Genomic DNA, 9,116 nt, shown 5'->3' on the forward strand with positions numbered 1-9,116 from the left:
GAAGCAGAGGTCACCCACCCTCATCTCTACCTGCCAAGACTATGAGACTCCCACGCTGTGTTATCAGTCTCTGGTAGGTGGCTTAGATACATTAGGGCTTCTCAAATAGCACCAGACACCTAAGTTAAGCAATCACATCACCCTCTTAGTGACTGAAATAACCTCCAGGCTACTAGACTGACGACTAAACAAGTTCTGGGGTTATGCTCAGGCAGCAGACAATGAACTAAAGGAATTCTGCAGGGACATGCTAATTGCATCGAGGAATTAGCAGTCGATGAATGGAGAAGTTCATCTGGGAAACATGGCAAAAAAATCGGGAAATGATGCAGTGAACAAAAAAAGAGACACGGGTTTTGCATTCAGATAAGATCAGGAGTACTGATGTAATTTGCTTGACTCTTGACGTATCAGATCATATGGGTACAACTTACATTTGAATGATTATCTGGCACACAATATGGAAATGATTCAGTATTTAAGTACTGTAACAGGCTAAGCTCCTTTTTCCTCACAGGCCATGTACCTTGGCTCTGTCAGTGTTCCTCATTTAAACAAAGGCTTTGGTTTTTAAAGGTACCGTGCAAGCCATACCGAAACTTTGTTAAAAGTGTGCATTTTGTAATTAATAGAAAAACATACAATTTCATCACTTACAAGCATATGTATAAATGCTCTTCTCCCTGTGAGGCCACCATCCAGTTGTTGCTTCTTGGAGTGTCCTCTTCCTCAGCTCCATCCTCTGGCTCCCATGTGCTTGTCTGGAAGGGCCTCACCTCTGCTGGCCTTCTGTCTCCATCAGACTGACCATCTAGTGCTGAAAGGGTGACCACACAACCCCCACAGCCACACCTGTGGGTTTCTTCCTGTTACTACCTGTTTACTCCTAGATAAGATGTTTGTCATTACTCAAAGTTTCTCTTTTAGATCACATCCATAAGATGAAATGCAGACAAGAAGCTGCTTAGCTTGATTTATGAACTGTTAACAGCAAACACTTCAGGAAAAGTTTCAAATGTCCAGTACCCCTTTGGATCTCTTTTCGTGATTCCCATCTTTGTGAAAACTTAGCACAAATCCATCAGCTCGTTTGTGAGTATTCAACTGAAGTAATGTAAATGGCACTAACTCTGTCTCATTTTCCCATGTAGGAAAAGGAGTGAACTTAGTGTCAGATTAATTAATTTAATTAAGGCAATGTGTAAACACCCAAAATCACTTTCATCATCCCTCACTGCAAAAAGTAAATGAACAGCGGCTGGCAGTAATTTAATCACTTGCCAAGAGAAGGTATTCTGGGAGCCTGGAACACAACGGGGTCCAAACACAGCACATCACATTTGTTCAGTTGATCATATTAATGTTTTCTTTCCTTATAAAAATCTTTTTTATTTTGATTCTCTTCTTCTTTTGAAGCCGTAAAACTATCCCAGGTTCTGTCTGATTTCTTTCATGTCAAGTAAGTCAAACATACAATAGGTGAGGATGGATGTTAATTTTGTTTACTACAAAGATTACATTCATGACAGAAGAAAAGCGAGTCTTCTTTGGAGGGTTTACTGTGAAGTGGAAATTCACATAAAATATTTCCTTTTTAAAGAAGCGATACTGAGTTTGAAATAATCCAAGGAGTTAGCCAATTGCACACAGCAGATAGCTTATACTGTCCTGTGAGCTTTCCTGTGAGCTTTAGGGTATAGTTTGATGGGCTTTATTGCTGTAGATGGAAGAGACTTCTCTGACACTCACATTCGCATGGATTTTCTCCAGAGTTTTCCAGGATGCTAATGAACTTGGACAGCTTTAGCAAGCAAATACGATGGTGGAAAATGCAGTAGATGGAAAGAAACACAAGCATTTTGCCCAGTTGGTTTTATCTAGTTAAATAACAAAATCCACATTATACTGTGAGACATACAAAAGCTTGACAGGGTTTTATATCTGAAATTAAATTCTCCCTAGCCACAAAGAGAAGTCCCAAACAAAATTCTTAGAAGAGATTTTCATACTTCTTTGCATCCACATTCATTTACAGGACTGCTTCTGACAGCCATTTTATTAACATTTCTGCTAGTATTTACTGTGTGAATTAACTAATTGTACCTTGCGGTGTGAACTACAGTGCTCTGTTTTTTAAACTTTATTATTATTATTATTTTCCAAGAGTATAATTATGCTGGCCTCCAAAAAGGGATTGGGCAATTTTCCCCGTTTAAAGGGAATGACGAAATGCTGGAAGTATTTGAAGCCCAAGGAGCTTCTGAAAAGATTTATAGAACTTACTGCTATAACTGCCTAGCCTTGGAGAGCTGCCATTTGGAAGGGCCCTGCTAAGACTTTGAACTTAATTTGTCAGTATCACGTCTTTAAAATGTAATCTGCAGCACTTCGGCTGCCTCCCCAAAACTCTAGCACCAGTGCCCTGGTAATCTGGGAGAGATTTACGTGAGTCTGGGTTCAGACAGGAATCCATCACAAAGAGATACACCTGGCAGAGTAAAATCCTCATCTGTTGGAAGCATCTCCCGTTACTCCCTCCCTCAATACATGCTATTGGCACATGACAGTCAGAGAGCAGGGGCTTTGTGGTTCCTTTATGCCCCAGTAATCCTGGCCACTCAAATGGCCCTTTGAGAGTGCTGGCATCTATACTAGACTTTAAACTCCCTGCTGTACACCAGCCCTGACAGGGTTCCAACCAGGAGAATACAAAGTTGGCGCAGTGCTGTGTTTGCACAGCCTGGGTGCTGCACTGAACTCTCTCATCCTCGCTCCAATGATCCCAGCTTATGTTAGTGTTGAAGTTTTGCAGAAAGGGCACTGTATTCTCAGGTGGTACATTCACAGAATTTTCTTCCTGCTCCAATTTTAAGACCTCTGAGAGTTTTGGAGGCTAGCATCCATGCAATGCTGCATGTTATTATGTGATATGTATTGGCTATACTACATCCAGTGCAGTTTCCAAATTCAAAATGCTATTGTTGGGTGTACTAAGTTACTAATCTCCATGCTGTAGAGTGGCAATTGGATTTCTTTAGCTGGAAGAACATTGCTGATCAGCTGCCACTGAAACAATGCACTGCTTTTGAAGATAAAAAGCTTTGGCTAACGTATTTGCTTGTTTTGTCAGGAAATATGCCTGCAAGCTTGTTTCCCAGAGCAGTATGCATTTTCTAGCACAATAAGAACTTCTAAGACAATCAGCCTTTGACACCGACATCTTAAACCATCCAATGTACACTGATGCAATGCCTAAAATAACTGTCACAGCTATGTTGCAGAATAAATATCTGGAGTCTGTACCTGTCTTAGAGAAAACCAAATCTATTCTGGATGTGAGTTGCTGAATTTTTAGCAGAAAGTGAAAGCTCTAACCTAGATTAATGTAACTGACTCCAGGTATTAAGTCATTTAACATTAGGATGGAAATGATCGCCTTACATTTCTGCAGATTGAAATTTTTCTCATTTGTTTCTTAGCTCAGTATTTGAGATCTTCTCCAAGAAATATTGATGGAGTGAAATCCTGGTCCCAGCTAATTTGATGACAAAGCTCCTGTCGACATGTGTGGGGCTGAGTTAACTCGCAGCTTGAAAGCTGAGAGTAACTCTTTAACTCGTTGGATAGAAACCTGAGATCCAGTAGGAAGGCCAAATTTATTAAATAGATAAAAAGTTTATTTCTAGCCTGTATGCCAACAAGCAAGTAGTAACATGTTGATATCATTTGCAATGACACAAGGAAAGCAACTACTCCCTGCAAGCAATACAAGATGCGGCAAATATTTGTCCCACCCATTTTTTTCTTTTTTCAGAAAGCTCTCTCTTCTGAAGCTTTTAATTTACTTCCTGAATCAAGATAACACTGCTGTTAAGAAAACCCTCAGTTCAGATAATGCAATCGATACTTACTGTGCATCATTTTAAAGCACACAAAACAAAGTAGGAATTTTGATTTTGGTTCTATATTTATACTACTTTAAAAATGTTTGTCTGCGTTTATTAATACTTTGCAGATTACTCTGTGACTGTAAATCATGGCATAATTGAACTATTGCCAAATAACAACAAAGTTATAGAAACAAGTAGATTTCTACGCAGTTCTCAAATCAACTACTGAAATCTGGGGGCCACTTTAACCTCTCGAATATTACATGTGCCCTTGTTGTATCATGATCTATTAAAGCAGCAAGGAGACAAGCCATTTAAAAAGTTTTCCACAGATTCCCAGAGCAATAAGCACATACAAACATAAAAGTACACAGCCAGCCACAGGTACTTAGAGGCTAAATTACCTGTGTTGAGTTTGGAAGGAAGAGGGTAGGTTGCAGGAAGGCAGAGCTTGGAGGCAGCACAGACAGGCGAGTTGTGTGAACTCATTTGCTAGCTCAATGTCTCAGTGAATGAGTCTGTTAATAAGGAGACAGTTCACTTTTAGAAACAGTGTCTTCCAATGCTGATGTGCAGCACGCAGTACATGAAGCAGGGCGGTCAGAAGAATATTTCCAGTGTCCATTTCTTTTTTCACCAAATGAGTTTGGCAAGACAACCTTTGGACACAGAAAACAGAGGGGTTGCCTGGTTATTAAAAAAAAAAAAAGGTAAGTGCTCTGAAGCTAGGAAAAGTGTCTGTCTTCAGAGGCATTTCCATCCAGATGGCATCAGTCCCCAGGAAGGGGGATCCAAGGAAGAGTTAGGGTTTGGGTTTTGTCTATGCTTTAGACAAATGAGACACAGTCTCATCTTTAACATTTTCCTCCCCAAGTGTGTTGTTCTGTCCCTGCTTATAAGCCATATTTTACTTGGGAGAAGCTTCTATGTCACTATGCTTAGCTTCTGCAGCCTGGCAGATGCAAGAGCCGGTTGGACCTGCTGTGAGATGTGGCTGAGCAGTAGAGGAGCTGTGCTGTGGGTGGGAGAATGTTGAAATTCCACCTGGAGAAGGAAGAAGGCCTGCAGCCTGCTGCTGAATGGGTTATGTGGGAAGGGGCTGGTGAGGGGATTTTCAAGGAAAGGAGCTTTTTGAGTTGCACACTATTTTCGTGCTTAATATGAACATTAAAATTAACCAAGGAAATCTGAATTGCGTAAAAACTTTGCCTGACTTCCATCCTTGAATGAAAATGGAAGTTTGACTTTTATTGCTGTTTAAATATCTGAAGTGAAACGGCTACCAAAGATGTTCAAAGATCCATAGTCAAGGCACTTAAAAAGTAAGTCCCAGTGGGAGCTTTAATGTCTTGACACACTGACATTAACAGTAAGATTTTCACATGCATCAGTGAACAACACATTTGTTGGTCAATTAGCCGTGCAATTTTGAGGTCTAGGCTATTCAGTGCAAACCTTAGCAGATTTGCATTCAGTAGTTCTTGTCCCTTTGGAGCAGCAGACGAAGATTTACAAATGAGAAGACAACAAGAAAGTTTTTCAGCTTTCTGCAAACACACAATACTTCTTTTCTTCCCCCGTGTCTTAACACCAACTTTCACAGTATGTACCCACATCACACCCCTGCAAAGCCCCTTCCAAGTAAACCAGATATGTATTCAGCAAAAAAAGAGCAAAACATTAAAGATATTTGAAATCATTTGTTTGCATTTAAAAAAAAAGCATCCCTATAGCTTCAAGACAGAGTCACCACACTTGTTTGTCTTTTCCTAAGTCTAGGAGCCTAGAAGCTGAAAAATGTTCTTTATGCATTCAGAGACTCTCACAGCATATGTGTGTCCTTATGTTCACTTTCAGAAAATCTAACCATTTTCTCTCTGCACCTCATCGTTAACCAGCAACTTCTAATTATTCTGTGCTCCACTGAGCTCCAGACTCATGAGCCAGGAGAATTAGTGACTTAATTTCAAGATGAAGCTTCCTATTGCTCAGGAATGATTGCTCAGAAAACAACTGGTGATGTGTTGCTTTTTGTTTAATCTTCTAATAACTTCCTCTTAAGGAAGAGTTGATGTTTCCTCAATCCTCAGTCACTCACACAGATAATGATGTATTGCTATCTTTAGAATACAGCATCTCAGTTACGTGTTGCTTTAATGACACATAATTTTTCTCAGTCAGGATCATCAGACGTTACCGTCTAAGAACTGTTAGGAATTGATTTGTTACTCATAGGAAATCAGAGAAGCAAAGTAAATACTCTGAGTTTCAGGGATGCTGTGAATATAAATATAGACCTTGAGGTCATGCAAGAAAGACCAAGTAGGACTCTCTGATGCATAGAAGGTGCATAGATTTTCTAAGATAGCAATTCAAAGCAATCCCAGCTGAGCTTTAAATTGTGTTCTAAGCTGTAAAAGAGGAAGAACTTCTATTAAACATCTTTTACAAATAGTTGTTAACTCAAATCAGTTAGGTAGCATCATAATGGGGAACTTCTTGTATAAGGTTAGTTTCTTCAGCTTGCATTATAGTAACATTTGTGAGTCCATGTGAATAGCTATCATAAGAGAAAAAACATGTGCCAGACTGAATTTGTTATATGTAAAACAGATAAAAAAATTATGTTAACTTTTAAGTAAAAACATGTGATTCTAGCAATACTGTTGATGTGAACAGTCAAGGTTATGAACAACAAAGGATAGAATGAGTAAAATTTGATGGTGTGAATCATGCAGCTGAGTTAATACTAAGAGGAAATGGAGATGATGTATTTATCATCGTAACGTGACTTCGTGACTCATCTGAATACAAAAAAGTAAAGTATGTGAATGTTTAGGCAATGAAGATAGGTGTTAAGGAGGTAGGAATGATGGAAAATATTACTTAGCTTAGAAAAAATGACTTGACTTATTCATTAATTTAAAGATACTCTGTTGCTTTTCCAATTAACCTAAAAATAACCAGATCTTTTTTTTTTTCTGTATGAAAGACAATTCCAACAATCTGGATGACAGTCAAATACGTATGAGTGACAAGCTGCATAAAATGATTTAAGGCTTTATTTGGCACATACTTTTCATGTGAATCAATGTGCTTATTTTTCTTGAGATTCCTCACCTCCACACTTGTAGGGACATAAATCCAATCTTTCGTGTTTAGAAACCAGATGAAGAGTGGCAGCTGTAATATCTACAGCATCAAGCCAAACCTGTAATATAAACGTGTTATTTTTTTTACAAGATCATTTTGAGAGTTACAGTTTTTGTTGACTAGAGCTTTGTTGAAACTTTATTTTATTTAGATCATATGAATTATTGTATTGTATTCAATCTTGATCCCATTATTTAATACTGCCAACTCTAAAAATTCTTTTTCTATTCAGAGCTTAAATTGTGGTTTTCATCTGTCACCCAATTTCAAATCCTCCTTGGCTTCCTCCAGGCTTTCTGTGGTAAGGCAGTTAAAGTCTTGCAGCCCTTTGTCAGGTCAATATGCTAGTGATACTGCACATGGAGAAAGGGAAGAAATTCCCAATTTCCAGGTGATTGAGAAACATAGAATTATTGTCACAGTCATACTATCTTAAATGTCACTAAGATCCTTCTAACCTGTAAGTACCTAAACTGGGCTATTTGCTGTTGAGGTATCTTGTGATTTACCCTTGCAGCCAGTGGAAGGAGGGTTTTCTAAGACACAAGTAGTTTCACCCTAAGGCAGGCATCTAAAATACAGAAGGTGAATCATGTCACTAAGCTGCTATTTGTTTCCGTGATAATAAGGCAGTCCCACAGGACTCTGGCTCAGAAGTCAAGAGAGACGAATTCCACCCTAAAAGTCTGAACTGAGGCTGAGTAAGCCAGGGAAAGGTACAGTGGGAGGACACAATAAGCTCATCTTGTGTTTACAGAGTATGACTACGCATACAATCTGACAAGTCTAAGTCACCTATCTTTTTTCTTCCAGAGTTGAATAAACAAAGATAAAGATGCTATGAGAGACAATAGCAAGGAGAACTGACAGAACTGATATATGAAAATGCAAAGAAGGAGACACGTCTGGGGTAGTCTGCGATAGAAGGTGTTGAAGGACAGAAGATGTAAAGGAAGATCTTGTTTGGCTGCTAGCAGAGAGACTGATAGTTTCCAGAGTTTGTCAGCCCTGTGACTTCAATGAATGAGTTCAGGCACACCTGAGGGAATCACAGTGCTCAGAGTGATTACAGCAGAGCTGAATGGATCCATGCCGATAAGATCACAGTTTCTCTGAACTGATCCTGCATCTCTCTTGATTTCAGTATTTTTTCTTCTGTATGTCTGTATGTCTGCACTTACTTATGTAGCCCAAAAATGGAAAAATGGAAGCTCCCAGAACCAGTACCACAAGAAAGACTTCATAGCTAAGAGGAACCCCAAATTTCTCCGAAATACAGACACTTGATTTTGAGACAGTAATAAAGCAATAACACAGAGAAATGTCTTGGAAATGTTTCTGTCTTAAAGACATTTGTGGGATTTCAGAATGGATTTTATGGATACTTCTCTTTCTTATACTTAGCTATCATGATAGGCAGAAGTGCATTAAAATGTGGTGATGTTGCTTTTCAAAATGGGCCTGGAATTGTTCACTGGCACAAAAATATGTAAATGTAAATGTCTTCTCTGTGCATCAGCACGTACATCAATGTACATGAGCAAGTATCAGAAAGTCATTAAAGCATAACTTCCCTCTCCTTTATTGAGCTTTGTTTATATCTGCATTGTCTTGGACTGACATGCTTAAAAATATCCACTTCAGGAAATACTACTAAGTTAGGAAATGCTACTTTTCTGAAAGAGTGTTCAGGCCCTGGAATGGGCTGCCCAGGGAGGTGGTGGAGTCACCAACCTGGAGGTGTTCAAGGAACGTTTGGATTTTGTGTTGAGGGACATGGTTTAGTGAGAACTATTGGTGATAGGTGGATGGTTGGACTGGGTGATCGTGTAGGTCTTTCCCAACTTTGTTTATTCTGTGATTCTGTGAAAATATCCAGCCTGTTCCAGATCAAAAGTGCTTTCATCATCCAGATCTTGTTATCTGGATTAGGTAGAAATTTACTAAAAAAAAAAAAAAAAAAAAAAAAAGACGTGTATGTGTTCTTCAATGCTAATCATGCTGAATAACACAGTGTCATTAGTACTACTCCACTGTGTTTTCAAGGATATACAATACCTGTATCATGTACTG

General features: G+C 39.0%; 1 long non-coding RNA gene across 1 annotated transcript in view; it reads left to right on the forward strand.

The window, feature by feature from the left end:
* Nucleotides 1-8,518, forward strand: part of LOC128073489 (uncharacterized) — a 32,609-nt gene extending 24,091 nt beyond the window's left edge. Inside the window, exon 3 of the long non-coding RNA XR_008202737.1 lies at nt 7,857-8,518. This is a non-coding gene — a long non-coding RNA (uncharacterized LOC128073489). The remainder of the gene's footprint in view (nt 1-7,856) is intronic.
* Nucleotides 8,519-9,116: the final 598 nt, after the last annotated feature.

This window comes from Tympanuchus pallidicinctus, unplaced genomic scaffold, assembly GCF_026119805.1.
Source record: "Tympanuchus pallidicinctus isolate F22 unplaced genomic scaffold, pur_lepc_1.0 scaffold8, whole genome shotgun sequence".
NCBI lineage: Eukaryota > Metazoa > Chordata > Aves > Galliformes > Phasianidae > Tympanuchus > Tympanuchus pallidicinctus.